General features: G+C 32.7%; 1 protein-coding gene across 1 annotated transcript in view; it reads right to left on the bottom strand.

The window, feature by feature from the left end:
* LOC111062493 (cGMP-dependent 3',5'-cyclic phosphodiesterase-like) overlaps positions 1 to 13,178 on the bottom strand; it is a 49,427-nt gene extending 36,249 nt beyond the window's left edge. The window contains exon 1 of the mRNA XM_039429419.1: positions 12,836 to 13,178. The gene's annotated coding sequence lies outside the window, so the exon portion shown is untranslated. The remainder of the gene's footprint in view (positions 1 to 12,835) is intronic.
* Between the last annotated feature and the right edge of the window lie 5,185 nt (positions 13,179 to 18,363).

The raw sequence follows: 18,363 nt of genomic DNA, 5'->3' as shown, positions 1-18,363 counted from the left end.
TTCTTAATCAACCGAGGATTCTTATAGGCCTATTTTCAATTCTTCTGGATTTCATTACGTCAAGTTTTAAAATAGACCCTTGCGAAGCACGGGTTACCTGCTAGTAAAGAATATTTTTGATTATTGATTGACATTGGTTGCATTTATTTCAATGCGTTCCAATTGAGTCAGCTGATGGTTTGAACTAGAATTTTAGTTTTACTATTTGGAGAAAGCGACCCTTTAAATTATATAAATGTTAATTGAAGCAATCGATACAAGAAACTAGAATAAATATAAGAGAAAGATTATCTGAATAAATTGAGACTGTACGAATTGATATTTATAAATAATATTCCAGGTACTAAAAGATGAAAATTCTAAAGTAACCAGAATAAATGTAACACGTTTCTAAATAAATTGAGACTGCTGTTATCGTATTAACACGTTCAATATTCCAGGTATTGAAAGATGGGCATTCCTAGGAAATCAAATTTAACACCTCGATTCATGAATATGAATGATGAAAAGAAATGAATCGAAGTTGTTGATTGATGAAATATAACAGCCGAAATGGAAAAGTTGCAGGTAACGAAGAAGGAGTGCCTGTTCAGCTGCCTGCCACATCTCAAAACACTTGACGCTTGCAAGATTATTTGAAAGGCGCCTGGTTATGAATTGTATTTTCGTGGCTTGCTGTTATGAATAAAAAGGTGGAGCTTCAAAGGATAGCATAGCAGTCCTTCGTGGTCGTATTGGCGTCGTGATGATATCAGAAAATGACATCTCAACACAGCGCACCACACAAACAAAATAGGTTCGCTCTTTCTCTCTCACTCACTCCTGATCTTGCTGGCCTTAAAATTCCATCGGTCACTATAAAATATGATATGCATAAATGAGCAACAATATATGCTCGATTGTAGAACTTGTGGAGAGTGGTATTTCAACATCTCATGTGCGCTGGTCAATTTTCAAGCGTGATTAAATGATTTTTATGATATGAATCAATGTTATCATTTGAAAAGGACAACGGTAAGTACTAATAATTTATGAATAGATTATTCTATGTTCAACCACGATTCTCGATCAACAGAAACACAATTCTCGTTTCTCGTTGGCTAATCAATAATTCGAGAGCTATTCATTTCTATAATTCGAGAGCTATTTATTGCTTTGTTTTCTATTTAAGAAATTTACAATACAGGGGCCCAATATTTAAATGTTTTGGTGATTTGCTAGAGACAAATTTACATTCAAAGGAATGCTTTTCAACTAGCAATAGTAACATGCAATGATTGTCATCAAAGCAAAGATAACAGATACCACTTCTATTCTCATACTTTCTGTAGATTTTGATTACCTGGAATCTAAAACATTAGTTTACGGTATGAACAGTACAAGGGGTATATAAATGAAGAGGAATGCGGGTCTAGTAAAAAGATAATGTATAAAATCTATGTTAACTAAGAAAATAATACTAATTTCACTAGTCAACTGCGTAGGATATGAAGTTGAAGTTTGCTAAGAAATGTGACACTATTTGTGATGCAGTAGTATTATCAACAGCGAATTTAAGTATTTTAAATATTTTTCTATAGTTCCATCATCTCACAACTTATTCTTATCTTCAATAATTTTGTTATTTTATGTGTTAATCTCGATTCCATTTTTTTCGAATTGTACAATATTTCTGAATCCTGATGCAAACAACCACGTAATTGTTTGTAAATAAATGTAAAAATATACAAATAAACAAATGCCATACTTAATAATGCATGAAGAATAATAATATATTTGTAATGAAGAAATTTATGAATTTCAAAGTAATTAATTCCGATTGAATCCACTGATTCAAAGTATCAAGAATATGAAGGCCAAACAGGAGTTCTAGATGTGACTTTTCAATGTAGCGAAGAATCGGTTCTCTTTGTAAATGTAAGTTGTAGTAATGTATGATTTACAGATCTATAACTCAACTTTTCATCCACACCTATATTCGATACCATAAAACAAATCCATTAAACGAAAATGTACACTGCAGTACGAAACCATAAATTTATTCTCTTTCTCAAGCACAGAAATACTTCAATACACGCTCTTGTTAGATCGCTGTATTCTCAAAGAGCTTCATTATCAGAGATAAGTTGGCTAGCTTAAGGGCTCAAAATTCACACAAAATACAAGATAGCTGATGAATTATTGCTGGAGTCTGGAAAGAGGAAGACTGTGGATCACTCGGTAAAGCAAAAGGGAGAGAGAGAGAGAGAGAACATTCTACGCTATAGTGATGTTAAGACCATTGTTGAACACTTGGAGCAAAGTACTTGTACTACTTGGCAAGTCACCATGATACTTGCAATGCAACTTGACCTAAATTGGGCAAAGATAATATTGATCAAGACCCATTCGCTATTTCACATGAAAGAGACTAATACTCGAAGCAGCTAAATTACATTACTTGTCAGTGAGTTAGTAAAAGGCTGAGAGAATACTTGGAAAATCATAAACTTGATAAACGAAGTTGGATATGAAAACTCGGTCAAATGTCAGAGTTAAACTTTTAATTAACAAGTTATGGCAATGGAAAATGGAACGACCTGACTTTGACTGCAGTGTAATCGACTAATTTGCGCTTCACAATAGGGAATGATTTGAACAGTATCAATGATGAAGAGGAAAAAAATGCCTTGGAAATTTAAAAATCTTAGCTTATTGTGAATCAGTTCCAAGGTAATTTTCAAATGAATTCAAGTTTTATAACTTCTCTTTAAGACTTGGAATCCAATTCATAAAGAAGGAATTTCCCCTGGGGAGTGGGAAATTACTTTTAATACAATACCAAGTTTTAAAACTTTGATCAAAAACAAGATAAAAGGTATTTGCAAAACATAATTTCCTTTAGCTTCGAGAAGATGACAATGTTTTTAATTAGCATATGTTTCATTAGCTCAACAATTGTATTCAAGCCCCAACTTCAAATCGAATATGTAATAAATTTGTGAATTTTTCTTCTTAACAATTTATTCCATTGATATTTTTGTTCGTATCTTTTTCAAGTGATTTGAATTCGCAAAGTGATCCTCACAAGCAGAGGAGAGGCATTCAGTCGCAGCGGTTGGCACGTTCACTTTATTGGCTCTTATTGGCTTTCTTTGTGAACCAAGATTTCCGAGAGTTTCTTTGGCATGCTCTATGCTACTATCTTGATAGCTCGTGCCAGAGGCAAAGTAAAATGTATAATATTATGATCATGCCAATAAACACGAACACCAACATGTGGATAAAAATATTATGTTTGTTTTTCAATAATTTGTGATTGCACTGTGGAGTGTGGTTTCGTTCATAAAATTAATATCAGGCTGTAGTTGAGACCTCTGTTAGAATATGACAATCATCTGTCGCTTGAATCATACACATTCACAAAAACAAAAATATATTAACAGATTTTGCACATCCACATTTGTACAGCAAGAAGTCAATATCCACTCGTCCACATAAATATTTAATTGAATCCATCCATATAGATATTGGTAGAACCACGTGATGATCAAAGAACATATTGAAATGAAACAGAATGAAGAAAATCTGAATTTCCTTTCATGTTGGTGCAGTAAAGAATGAAGTTATAATGTTCTAGTCCCCAGGGAAACTGACACTGACTTTTACTGGAGATGTGATTTTGCTTTTCCCTTTATTTATTCTCTCTCTTATTCTCTATCTCTCTCCACCTCTCTCTCTCTTTCTTTTTACGTGCAGCTCGTCCCCAAAGGTGAAATGTGCTGCTTTGGCGTGACCGACGACAAAACCCGACATAAAGGGATGTTGAGGAAAAAATTCTTGAAAAATGTGGACGAATTAAAACCCTAATGGCTGCCGTTTTTTCAAAAAATAATCCAGAGAACGAAGTTTACTGAACAGATTCATCATGCCTATTCCAAGCTGAGGCAATGAAAAAGTAATAATTCCTTCTAATGAAAGTCATTCTCGTTCTATTCAAAAAACCTCAAGCTGTGACAATAATTCAACTCTGCCTGAATATTTTTTTATTTCTCAGGATCAAAATGTGGATACATCTGGTATCACTGTGTAGGATTGAAAGCCGGAAGAATCTAAGCATATTTTTTGTATGAAAATTAACATTAACTTATTTTAAATCTACTTTTATTACTGGATTAACGAAATTTACTACATTACCAGAGAAAATAGCATAGCCTACATCAGGGTAATGAGACATTCATAACTAAGGTGCATTAGACTTATACGCCAAGAGCACACGCATTTCATTTTTATATCAGCTGATGCTATGCTTATTATATACTTATTTCACTGCTTCTGTACAGATACAGATATATCAAGAATAGCATCAGCTGATAAAAAGTGAAATGCGCGTGTTTGCGGCACATAAGTCTGTACTCATCTTCAGATGAAACAGATGTATTAATACATCAATAAGGCTAATATGATTATTGATGATGTGGAATACCTGGATTTTAAAACATTAAATTTTTGCAACAGTAATTACAAGATAGATTGATGGTTGTTTTCTATGTGACATCGAGAATACATCTTGTTCAGAGCATAGTCTTCATTTTTGTGCACTTTTCAATTTAATCTAAAATAGCTATAACTTACATTGTCAACTTGATTAGTTCTAGACCAAAAGACCCGATTTTTATATCAAACCAAACATATTCTTAAAGATAATAAGGAATTGAATTTGTCAGTTGTAAAGTAAAATTGCAGCAGATGCAAAAGCTCACTTAAAACATTCAGTATTTCATTTGTAAGCACAACCCAATCAAATTTTGATGAGGAGATGAAACGATTCTCAGAAGTGGCAAGTTGAACGCCGTCAAGTGAGTCCTAGCAACGATCAAAAATAAATAAACACAATTGAAATTTGGAAATAAGGAGATCATTCAACGCTGTAACCAGGATTCGGTAGAGAAGTAGATTAGATAAATACAATCTATTTTCAGAAGCGAATACCAAACAAGAAACTTTCATGGTCTCTCTTTGATCTCAATATTCGATTTAGGCAAGAATTCACTTGATGAATCTTCAGATATCAAAGTGTTCAACTTGTTTCTTGTTATTCTCATTTCAGTGGAAATGAAACTTTTAAAGAAAAATATATCCAGAATATGGAGTTGAATTGAAATTGATTGGCATTATCTATACTCTTATAAATAAAAATACTTAAAATGTTATTCTAAAACAATCATAGCTATTGTTTTCTACGAAATTGTTATATTAAAAAAGTTTACTGAAATGTCCATACATATTTCACTTCTATATTTAGTCATTGAAAACTAAATTGACTTGTTACACTTCTCATTCACAAGATTATCTTAGCTCTTGTAATTTACTAATTCACATCAAACTTGAAGTAGGTTGTACTGGTGAATATTTATTGTTGTTCAACAAAATTTGAGAGGTTTATTTTTAGAATGACGCTACTATACTTGATTAGGCCTTCTTAAGCGTGTTTAAAAATAGACGGATTTATTGCAAAGTAGCTTCTTGTTGTTGTAGACAAGTTCCTTGAAGTCCGTGTGAAAGAATTGACTTGGAAACATGTAGCTAATAAGCAGGAAGTAGTTGATAAGATAAGTTTACGCTAACCGTTAACTTGAATAAAGGTCGCCATGATACTTTTCATGAGGAGTAATTTGAAGATAAGGAATATTTTTGAAGTAACATGAATTTCACAAGAAAGTACGAGTACGACAATCTTTAACACAGTACTTTTTCCTAATCTGCTCCAACTTAATACCATACTGGAATGGTAATAAAACCAACTGGTTTATCACTCTAGAATGTTTAGGACTGAGGCCAGGGATGATGTGCAAGAAATTGTTTCAAATTGATCACGAAATTAGTTGGAATCAGGTCAAATCATTGACGGTAAGGTGTAGAATTTATATTGAATTTAGCATAAAGCATAAATAATAAAAAATGTATTTTTCTGAAAATTTTATCTAGGTTTTCTTTTGTCTTAAATAAAAATCTACATAGGATTAGCATATTGAGTTCTGAGAGAGTTGAAATTCATTTCAAACTGTTCCAAAAAATTATACTTTACTTCCATAGTTTTCTGTTACCAACTATACAGAATTGGAACTATCTAAAAAGTTAGAACTATCTGTTGCTAACTTAGAAGAGTTCGTTTTAAGAACTTGGTCTTGACTTGGTCTTAGCACAGATACAAACATGCGGTATTAGTCTGTATGTAGTTTCAGTTTCATTCTAACCTTCTGCGTGCTTTGAAACCCCCCTAGAACTATCGCACGGTCGGCACAAGAAGCGACACGAGTACCCTACAGTAACTATTTAACAGGCTATATAGTTACTGTACCCGAGTTTGTTTGATTGGAAACAGTGTTACTGATACAGTAAACATTTCATCAGCTGATGAAAAAGCGTGTTCTTGGCGCAAAAGTCTGTACACATCCTTGGATGCATACATAATCTTTCTTGCAGCGGTGTCTGCAAGTGTGTCTGCACTTCTCGAGTGTGGGTTCATTATTCTTCATATCTTATCCATTATGAACTGAAAACTCATGTCACATAATAACAGATTGGAGTTCAGAGGGCTAGATTCAAATTGAGGTGCTAAGCAATTTTCGACTAAGCTGAGATCATAGTTTAAATAAGTTGAAATATCAGGATAATCAAGCACGGTACATCTTCTGTGCACAGAATCATCAAGGCAACAGGTAAATCAAGTTAACACCGTAATAAAGTATTAATAGTAGTTGTAGATAAGAAGGGATCAGATGTGGCAAGCTGATGCAATTGAGGAGGCGGCAGTGATTGGCCGGAGCCTGTGATCCATTTGTCGATTAGTCCTAGACTGCTATTTGGGACAAAGCCTTCAAACGTCAAGAGTCAAGAGATAATGGTAGTTTGACCAAAGCGCAGCCCAGCCACTGTCCCCCTGGACCCTGGACCGACTGAGCCTTTTGTTCATTACCAGCGGCGGCTGATTGATGAACCTTTTAGTGGCGGACAGGCATGGGTAACCCCACAGCTATGGCGAATAGCAATGAGCTGCAGACCGGCTATCATCATTCTGTATCTTCCTCCTCTACCGTACCTATCACACTTGATACGTCAAAAAGTACGTAGGCCTATCATGTGTATCATGCTCCTCTACCTATCTCACTTGAAATATCGGAATAAATCTAAATGTGCGTACCTTTGAACAGGAGGCAAATAAAATCAATCGCATTCAAAACAAATTGTTCACGAGTCCCCATTGGATTAATAAATATCTGTGTTCAGTGATAATTCGATGCTTACATCATCAAATTGTAAGAAGTAAGTAATTATGAATGCTTACTGTGTTGTTGTGGAGATGATAGTGAAATACATCCTTATTAAGTATAAAGGATTTAAAATTGTCACAACCACTAATTTATGAAAATATTTTGAGAAAATAGTTTCGGTTATTATACCATTATCAATCTCTAGTAAATCTCTAATTACTAGAGATCTAGAGATCAAGATTACTAGATCTATAATGGCATAATACCCGAAACTAGTTTCTAGAAAGATATCAATTAGTAAATGGTTGTGACAGTTCAATGTAAGTTTTTATTCAAATTATGAATGCATTACGTATATAAGGTAACGTGTTATCTATTTCTTATCATTTTATTATGCCGGAGTTTTAAGGCTGTGCAAAAGCTAAAAATAAACTTTCTACTCATAATATTTTTCCAAGTTTTTCGATCATCAAGCTATCAAAATGAAAAAGATTTCTCAGGAAAACATTTTTTTTCTATCATTACTTTTGAGATATGAGCGACTGAAGTTTGCATTTTTGGGACAGAACATTTCAAATTCGGTACGATATGAATCCATGAAATTTAGAGGATGGATTCTTCATGGTATTGTTGATCTAGTAAAACAAAACTTTTCTGAAAAATATAAATTTTTGGAAAAGTTATTCAATTTACCAAAAATAACTCAACTAAAAGTTATTTTTGGTTATTTTTAGTAAATTGAATAATTATCTTAAAAATTGATATTTTCAGGAAATTTTCGTTTTACTAGATCAACAATACCATGAAGAATCTATCCTCTAAATCTCATGGATTTATCTTTTACCGAATTTGAAATGTTCTGTCCCAAAAATTTAAACTTTAGGCGCTCATATCTCAAAAAGTAATGATCAGAAAAAAAAATTCTGAAAAAACTTTTTCATTTTGAAAGCTTGATGATATACAAATCAAAAAAAATATAACGAGTAAAAAGTTTATTTTTAGCCTTTGCACAGCCTTAAAGGGTTGCAATCAACTGATTACTCTTGATGGATGGGTGATCATAACAGTGATGACAAAGATAAGAGGGGAATGAACCGGGCTACTTAGCAATTCATGTGAAATACGCATTCATTGAAGAAAATTTATTTAAAGACTAAAATAGCTATATTTATTTGGTTGGGATGTTACCTTGTTTACCAAATTGGTGATACTGTTCTTAGATAGGATAGTAAGGACTATGATTGCAAAGTTGTTGCCAGTCTGTAAGTGAATTACTACATGAGCACTTACATTTTGAACATACATAGACTACATTGAAAAATAACAACGAAGAATATTTTGCTAGAATATGTAATGGACGTCATGGGATTATTCTGTTGATTAGCATCATAAATGCATTACTCGATTCAACTAGGGTTATTGATGCCATCAATTTGAATTTGAACATAAGCTTAGCCCGTGGATTCATGTATGAAGGAGCGTGTATTAGGGGTGATATAAATCGCAATATGTCGAAGGGAGTTGGAACTGTTTGATCAGCGATTCGAAATGACAGGCGAGTGGTGCTTAAATTTTAATTGGGAACGAGCAAGTGACGCTAACATGGCAGGATAAAGCTATCACAGTAAATACAAGGTGAAAGTTTCAACGTGAACGAAATGCAGAATATCCTTCCGAGAAAGATAAAATCAATTTCCAGTCCTTAATAAGTTGGATGCGAGGATAAGTTATTATAAACATGTACAAAATTTGACATTGGCACCATTCCTGAGACGGAGACAGTTTTCGAATAGAAAAGCACCCAACTACTAAATAAATAATTATCCTCTTCAAGCTTGTCACTCCGTGGAGGTTTATAGCATTTTTACGACTGTAAAGAATAAATTGAAAAACAAGTCTCAGTTTGGCGAAACATTGCATAATGTTTCAAGGTAGTTGAATCTTGGCGAGCCTCGCAAATAAATCAATGCTCAAGAATCTGAAGTAAAACGCTAACTGACGATAATGCAGTAGAAATTAATATATTTGACTCTATCAAATTAATAATGAAAGTAACAATTTATTGGATGTTTCAATGATTGAACAGTTACACCATTTAATTGAAATTTCCATTTTTACAATAATTATAATGACGATAAATATGAAGTTTGTGAAATTATGTACTTTATTGATAAACCATAAAGTAGAAGTAAGACCATATATGCAAAACTCGAGTAATGGTTGTAGAGTATGAGGAATGGTACTGGAAGAAGTATAAAAGTTGAGCATAAATTACTTCAGGAACTAGGTTATTATACGTTTTATACGTATATATTATACGTTTCTTTAGCTAGTATTAGATATGACACCCATAGTAAACTATAAGCTATAACTTTTTTATTCGTAAAAGGTAAATTTTATCACAGTTGGACTTGCATATATATCTTATTTTATTTTTTATGATGCCCACATGAGCTCTAGGCTTGGCAATCTTGCAAATTTATTGGGGGTACAGAGCTTGAAGGAACTAGATAGAATTTCTTATGATTTCTAATAGTATAAAATTCATATATTCTACTAATTAATTACTATAGTAGTTTTGAATACAATTATTCAGACTAATACTCAACATTTCGATAGATTTTGTAATATTCTCCCCAATTTCCTCTTTAAATAACCGTATTGTATTAGTAAAATGTAAGTTGTTTGATGTTAAAAAATGTCGCAAAGTATTATATACCGGTAGAAAACTTTAGGAAAGCTGATCAATATACTTATCTAAATTATCTAGATTTGGGAGAGGAATAGCACAAGTTTGCCTTATTTTTTCTCTCCCTATCATTTTGATGATGTACTTATTTTATGAATCAATACAAGCTGAAGGTGAAAATTGAAATTCCAATGATCAGTTGTCAGACGCACAGTTCCAAGAAAAGCTCATTATTTTCACTGTGCTATCTTCAAAGCTTTGTTGTTCCCACTTCAACTTCATTCTTTTATTGCATCTCTGTGGAAACGAAGCACTACGATGAAAGTTCAACTCGTATAAATGAAGCTATAGAGATCATGACGATCATCAACATTTTAGACTCTACTTGAAATCTTATTAGTTGGAGGACATAGATAAGAAATCTCATCAATGGAACTATAAAAACCGCAAACACCTCCTCGATGTGAGATTCACGAAATGAGAAAAGTAGAGAGACCTGAGCTTAAAAGACTCATTTCGGAGAATACCCTTTGCTCGTTGCCGTTTCGTAGCAGCAGGAACAGGCAGGCGAGGGATCATGGAAGCTTTTAGCAGAAAGTTTCGAGGTAGGGCAACGTAATCATGTTTCGGGGACTTTTGGCCTGACTCTGACTGTGCGCTCACTGCTCAGCCAATCTACCCTTAAAATCCATCATGGAACCCGCATTCCCTTTATTCCGGTGTATAGTATAGTATTAGCAAAGCGGGTGCATACCTTGTTCTTATAAATGTGCGTAGCTACAGACTTATGCGTCACGAACACGTGCATTTCACTTTCTATCAGAAGATGCTATGCTTATTGTATATCAAGAATAACATCATGTGATGAAAAGTTGAATGCGCATGTCCGTGGCGTACCGTATAGGCCTACATCTGTACGCACCTTTACGAGGAACTTGATCAATCATGATTTCATGTTATCTCATCTAGCACAAACTGATAGGTGGAAAAATCTATAAAATTATTTCTTGCTAGGGTGTCATTGATTGTAATATTGTGGAAGATACGGTATTCATTGTTATTTGTTCAGTTACAGATCTTAATACATCCCAAAACAGTCGTTAGGTCATGTCGACCTGGTCGATCAGGTACGACCTGAAAACTCCGACATCAGACCTCAGACAGACAGGTCACTCGATATTATTATTTATTATTATTATCATCAGATAAATGATACAAAATTCGAAAGATTTCCAAAATATTAAAATCACTTACATACTATGAAAAAATTGTCCAGTGATGTTCGTATTCAAATGCCATTCAAGTTCATGTAACTAATAGAATATTACATTGTTATTGTGATAATGATTACCTGATTAGTCAATACCTGAGTGACCTAAGTAGTTTATTTGGTGAAAGCACTAGAAATTGTATCGTTGCATACATATAATCAAACATTCAGATATTTTTTGTCACGGCACCTCAAATCACAGCAGGTCTACGGCTATGGTAACAAAGATACCCTTGCAATGCTGGAGGAAGCAATCAAGACTGATGGGACAACAATTGATCAAGAGATTTTTGGGAATTTTTTGTGTATACTCATGCAAATTTGCATATAGGCCTTAATCTGCATACATGGAAATGGTTATTGCTTAATGAAAAAATTAATCTACACATTTTGAAAACATGGAAGAATTGCAAGTTTCTACATGCATCCCTTTTACCCTCCAAATTTTACTATCTAGGATTGAAAATCTGTGTGAATAGATTCACAATAGAACCACTCAAATTTAAAGAAAAATCATTCAATATATAATAAAAAATACCGTACCCAATTAATTATAATTTAAAAACGATAGGTATGCTTTCCAAGAAACTAATTGTAATGGACTGAAATACTTATTTGCTTAGTGAAAAAATTAATCCACACATTTTGAAAACATGGAAGAATGGCAAGTTTCTACATGCATCCCTTTCACCCTCCAAATTTTACTATCTAGGATTGAAAATCTGTGTGAATAGATTCACAATAGAACCACTCAAATTTAAAGAAAAATCATTCAATATATGATAAAAAAATACCGGACCCAATTAGTTATAATTTAAAAACGATAGGTATGTTTTCCAGGAAACTAATTGCAATGGACTAAAATACTTATAGAAGAATAGGCATTATTTTATATTCAAGGTATAAGTATTATATCTAAATTTCAATTAATAGAACATAATATAATAAAACTTAGTTGGAGTTGGAGAATTTATTCAAGTTAATTATAAAGAAAAAAAGGTTACGGGATATGGAATGAATAATAAGGTAGTACAACCTAAAATAATATTTTAAAATTGCAAGCAGGATAGAAAAAGTTCATGAATTATCATTTGAAAAAGAGTACTACAGTAGGATCTGTAATCAAACTGAAATAATATTTTCTACAATACTTCGGGTTTGGAAATTTATAATTTTAGTAGAGATTTAAATAGTTTAAAAAAAGTTAAATGGCAATACTATACCTATATAGATAATATAATATAGGTACCTGATATTAAAAACTTGAAAAACTTACTGTAGTGAAAACTGGCTACGGTAATCTACCGGCAACTGCATGTACACAATTTGCAAGGTGCAGGTCACTGAAACTTAGGACCTGTTCAGCTCACGATTTTTCATGCAAAAAAGCTAATTTTCAAAATATTTCCAAATTCTGGAGTCAGAATAATCAATGATTATTCAAGTAACTCTCAATTCTAATTAAATAATTTTCTAATAAGTAAACTTACCTACCCACATTAAAATAAAACATGTAAAATAGACAATGCATAAAAAATAATGATATAGATAAAACACAAAAATAACCTTAAACCAAGATATTTGTTAATGAACAGGGTCCCACAACCTCTGTAAAAGACTTACCTAGGTGATAAGTATGTAGAAATCAGTTATATCTTTCATGTGCAATTATTATTTGAAGAAATAACCACTCTCACAGAACCGGCGTTTGTAAATCCTTCTATTTTGTCAATAACAGTATTATGTCCACAGTTATAAAATGTTCTATTTCACTTGCAAACCGCACGATGAGTACAAATTAAACCAAATATACAGTCTTTCACACATTATTAAATAAAACTAACATGGTTTTCAAGTAAAGGTACTTGAAAAATCTTACTGATAACGTGATAAGGATAGCGTAGTTGAACTGATCACTGAAAAATACTCATCTCTTCTCTACTCCAGAACATGTGAACAGGTTATGACGGTTGGGACAGCTGATTCTCAAAGATTAGGAGAAAAGCAGTGATGCAACTAAAAAGTTCCCACTCCGATGAGAATATTACCCACCATAACCAGCCTGCTTTGGCGGTATCTATGAACTTGAAATTTAACGTTTTCAGTATACATAATATTTTATTATTACAGAACATTTATACTAGTAGTTCTGTGAACAGTAGAGCTCGCGCAGTTATAAACCGCAGCTTTCTCTTATACTGTCCATCAGAGTAAATCCTGTCTGTATGTTGTGTCGGCGAGATATCGGTGTGAAAACGGCTAATGGCTGTTGGGACTCGTGTATCAAAAATGCTAACATCAAAAGCTAATCTCCTTCAAGACATACTGGCAACAGGACAGCCCAAGTTCAAAGCAGAGAAAGTTCGAGAGACAATACTATGTTATTTTCGTTATTAATTGCATGCGTTATTGCACGCAATCAATAGTTAATTTATTTATTCACAATGGAAACAACGGGTTTCCCCAAATATGTGTCCTTAACAATAAAAATTGTACAGATACAAATGAAAAAAGAAAAATAATACGAACTTATGCAATAATAAATAATACAAACAACAAAAATACCACATAATTCAAAACTGAAAAATACAAAGATTTCAAATACTTATCAAAAATGTGAAAATAAAACAAATTCAAAATTCCAAAACTTATAAAAATTAAAGAATATAATAACAAATAATGAACTCAAATTTTATCAATAGAATAAATAACATTTATAACTGAACGACGTTCCAAACCATATGCACATCCACACTGGTACACCAACTATTTATTTGATCAGATCATGCCTACACAAGATTCTATTATCATATAAAGCTTTCCGGAATTTAGCGTGAGAAACCCAGAAGACATCGCCAGGCGCCAAGACAAGCTGTTTTAAGTTCTTTGCATCCTATTATTTTAATAGTGTATAAAAATTGCATTCAATGAGGCATGCAATTTATAGTCTACACAGCTGCTGATATTTGATCAAATTATATTGAGATATTGAATTGCATGCGTCATGGCATGCGATCCACTCGATGCGTCATGGCATGCGATCCACTCGACAGCTGATTTATGATGAATAATTCTATACCTAGTCTGATTTTTACTCTAATATTAGCGTATGAAGGAGGATCCTTTTTCCTTTTATATTATCCTTGAAATGCAAAATTTCCAAAAACCTCGTATATATGTCGACGCGCAATTTAAAAAGGAACATACCTGTCAAATTTCATGGAAATCTATTACCGCGTTTCGCCGTAAATGCGCAACATATAAACATTCAAACATTAAGAGAAATGCCAAACCGTCGACTTGAATCTTATACCTCACTTCGCTCGGTCAATAAAAAACAAATTATTTCCATGAATAACAATATTTGTTTATATAAAAAATAGTTTAAAATAATTGACAAATTTTCAACGGCAACTACAGTATCAAAATTGAACAGTAGTTAGATTTGAGTTACCGCGTAATTAGATTTGAGGCTACTTATTTATTACGACAGAGAAGATAAAATCTGGGCGGAGGTTTCCTTTTTTATTTGTTGGGCTATCTCTAAATTAATAATATTGATATAAAAATCATCATAAATTAGAAATAAACTGCCTATATTTATAGAATTTACATAAAGGTACATTTGGGACAATGTATGCTCGAACATAGCTCAAAATTGACCCAAAGGAACTGTTTCAACAGCACGAAAATGACACCAACTGATGGAGAGAAATTCATTGTGGATGAGCAGTTCATTATACTCACAAAAATGTTGAAAGGTTTAGAGCTGTCAATATTTTACAGTAAGTTCACTGAGTAAAATAAATCTCATTGGGACACTTTACCGTTGCTGGATTACGTTACTGAAATTCAATATTATATTTTTTATTAATTTAATATTATGTTCTATAATAATTTATATTGACTGAAGATAATACTTTCAAAATTCAGATAAATTCCTGAAATTCCTGGTAGCCTATAATTGTTTGATAAAAATGAACTTAATGTACTGCCTTCTATTCATATACGAAGGTAAGAAAATTACATATATTTATGTTCCGCATTTACAGCGAAACGCAGCAATAGATTTTCATGAAATTTGACAGGAATATTCCTTTTTGAATTTCGCATCGACGTATACATAGCCTAAGGTTTTTGAAATCATGCATTTTAAGGATAATACAAAATTAAAAAGAGTCTCCTTCGAACGCTAATATTTGACCAAACGTAGTGAGGTCTATGTTTTATCTCGGATTTTCTGGATGTCTGTCTGTATGTAACGCGACTACGGCCAAACGCGTTGATAGAATTCGATGAGATTTGGCAGGAATATTCCTTTTTCAACTGCGCGTCGATGTACACAAGGTTTCTTGAAATTTTGCATTTTAAGGATAATATGAAAAGGAAATGAATTCCTCCTTACTCTGATATCACTATGAATATCATCTACTTTGAAGATATGATTAATCAGACTATAGAATTATTCATAATCAATCAGCTGACAAGTGGATTATTCATTGCATGCATTACACGGATGTCTGGCCATGTATATTTCTATAACATAGAGTTTCAATATTTTTGATGATGCGTGCCCATCAGTATCAATATTCTCACATTTTAAAAACAAGTTTAATAGGTGATTGAAAATAGAATTAAAATGAATAAATGAACTGAATAATGCTGAAGAAATTATAATATTCTTGATTGAAAAAAATTAATTTTGAAATTGTTGAGAAATATTTTTATCAGATGGAAAGATTATCACGGAACTGTATATTAAATTATCATATGGGATACAAATTCAAACGTGAACTGAGTTTATTAACATAAGTGAGTTTTTGATCTTGGAGAAAACAAATAACAGTTTTTAAGAGTAAATTATGATTCAACTGTGAATTGTGATTCAACTGAATCAACTAGACTAGAACAAGTGACATCATATACTTGTGGATGAGAAAACTGCGTAAGGTCTACTGTTCACAGAAGTACTAGTACGGTAAAAATCAGACTTTAGAATTATTAATCATAAATCAACTGTCGAGTGGATTATTAATCGTATGCAATGAGGCATGCAATTGATAACTCGAAGTAGGATATTATTTTCTTCCGAATTTTCTCTGCTTTCAACTCGGTAAGCTTTTGATAATAATAGCATGAGTAGCATGGTTGTTTACAACAAATTATTGTCGATACAAGTCCAAAAATTGAAAACCAGAAGATCGATTAAGCTGCGTTTACACCAAAGTTAATAACTTAATCCTTAAAGATTCTATTAGATTGAACATATCTCATCATACACTTGATGAACATATTGTGTTTATCAAGTTCCGTTCAATCTAATATATAGAATCTATAAGGATAAGGTTATTAATATTTTGTTAATTAGTTTGGTGTAAACCCAGCTTTAGAGCATTAATTTTATTATATGAAATTCCAAATAGTAATATATTCATGCCAGATTTCATCAATTTGTAAAATTTCCATGTTCCATGCAGTAGACCAAGACTTAATATATGCTATTTCAAATACCGTTTGTCAGAACCGCTCACCATTTATATTCCTACCTAAATAGAACAATAGACTAAACCCATTTCTTGACCCTCCCCCATTCTATGACCGCTACAATACATTCAAAAAATCTTGCTTGTGAAAAATTATGCTGCCCAATTGATGATAAAATTACTAGTAGTTCTGTGAACAGTAGACCTCACGCAGTATTCTCATCCACAAGTACCTGATTGAAACTATAGACCTTTTGGAAATACAGCAATAGACTGGCTTCTCCACACATCTGTGTAATAACTTGTCAGCTAATTCATGATGAATAATTCTATAGTATGATTTTTACTCCAATATTGGCGTATGAAGGAGGCTCTTTTTTTCCTTTTATAATATTATCCTTGAAATGCAAAATTTCCAAAAACCTTGTATATACGTCGACGTGCAATTAAAAATGAACATATTGTCAAATTTCATGAAAATATATTACCGCGTTTCGCCGTAAATGCGCAATATATAAACATTTAATTAAGAGAAATGCCAAACCGTCGATTTGAGTCTTAGACCTCATTTCGCTCGGTCAATAATTTTTGAGCCCTAGGTACTAACTCTTTATTTTTTCAATTGTTTCTTTTTTCTTTGTATATATATATATATTTTTTTTTTCATACCCCCTTTTTATACCCCTTCACTAACTTTTCTAAATATAACTCAAAGATCGTTCTCTTCTAATCTTATTAGTTTTACTGAATCGTTGTGAATATTTAATCAAGTGCGATATTATTTTCTTTTGTTTCCCTTCTCAATTGTGAAGTTACAATTAAACTTCACATCGTTAACTTTGAAGTTAACTTTTCACCGACACCGACAGGTCAGGACAGCACATAATTCAATCTGATGGACAGTATTAGAGGAGGCTGTGGTTTTTAACTTTGTGAGGTCTACTGCTGACAGAACTACTAGTTATTTATGTTTCCGTTATTTCACAGTATATTATGAAGAAGCTGCTCTTATAATGTATTTAAATTACTTTATGTTGTGAATTCCAATTCACTCAATTTCAAGCAAATATGAATATTGAAGTTTTCAATTTTAGTTTTTTACCTTTCAAAAAGATTATATTGAAGAGAAAGTATATATTCCTATCAGGGGTGCCCAGCCCCCCCAAGGCCAATGGCACATGCCCCCCCCCAATTCAAGTGTAATGCCCCCCCCCAATCCATGTGTAATAACCCCCCCTCCTAAAGTACCCCAACTCCCAACTCTTTAGTTTTTAACATTAGTCAGTGTATGACAATAAAATTCACATCTTAAGGTGCTTACAGATATACGCGCCGCGAACATGAGCAATTCACTTTTAATCAGCTGATGCCAAGCTATCTATATCTGTATTTTACCGTTTCTGTAAAAATACAGATATAATCAGCTGATTGAAAGTGAATTGCTCATGTTCGCGGCGCGTTTATCTGTACGCACCTCTACATTCTAATCTTCCAAAGGACATTATTTACCTTTGGTCTTGTGAGGAATTCTTTCTGTTTTCATAATATTGTAAAAATATATACCATCGTTTCTTATCTCTTTAAAATAGAAATAAAGTATTTTTTTGATATTATTTTTGAGACTAGCAGTGCACCCGTTCTTGTTCGGGAGGACTAGAAAGAACTTCA

This window comes from Nilaparvata lugens, chromosome 5 (assembly GCF_014356525.2).
Source record: "Nilaparvata lugens isolate BPH chromosome 5, ASM1435652v1, whole genome shotgun sequence".
Classification (NCBI taxonomy): domain Eukaryota; kingdom Metazoa; phylum Arthropoda; class Insecta; order Hemiptera; family Delphacidae; genus Nilaparvata; species Nilaparvata lugens.
This window is presented reverse-complemented; position numbering and strand designations above follow the sequence as displayed.